Raw genomic sequence first — 659 nt, 5'->3', positions numbered from 1 at the left:
TAAATGAATGCAAACGATTATAGTAATCAGTCATTAGCAAACGTTGTAGTTGGTTATTAATAATTATATATAACAGGATATTGTAAAATCTAAGTTACGAAATTTTTATTAAAATGTTTCTTACATACCATTATATTGGCTGGGCCGAAAAGTATTTGTTGTGGGCCGCATGTGGCCTGTGGCCCGCGAGTTTGACATGCTTGCTGTAAATGCTTGGATGTCCTCCTAGATGCCCCCATGCCTCCTTTTAATCACCTATTCACTTGTCTGCATCCTGACTGGAATGTAAGCTTCCTGAGGGCAGGGACCTTGTCTATCTGGTTCATCCGTGTATCCCCAGAACCAAGCACAGAACCTGGCACTTCAAGGTGCTCACCACAATCATGGCTGAGTGCATGCCTAAGTCTTTAACAGGCAGCTTGTTATAATCTTCTCCTCTCCACTTTTGTGGTTATATCTTAATTTTAATTACATTACATTATAATATTATCATTTTTATCTTTTTATTATAAAAATTACTACTATGTACAAAATGAAAGTACAAATATACTCTTTGTATCCATTACCCAGCTACAATCATTATCACACAAGCCAATCTTGTGTCACCTAGATGCCCACCCACTCTCCCTAGCTTGTGAGAATTTGAAACAACCCCATAT

Source organism: Myotis davidii, unplaced genomic scaffold (genome assembly GCF_000327345.1).
Source record: "Myotis davidii unplaced genomic scaffold, ASM32734v1 scaffold3621, whole genome shotgun sequence".
NCBI lineage: Eukaryota > Metazoa > Chordata > Mammalia > Chiroptera > Vespertilionidae > Myotis > Myotis davidii.
Note: the sequence above shows the minus strand (reverse complement) of the source record.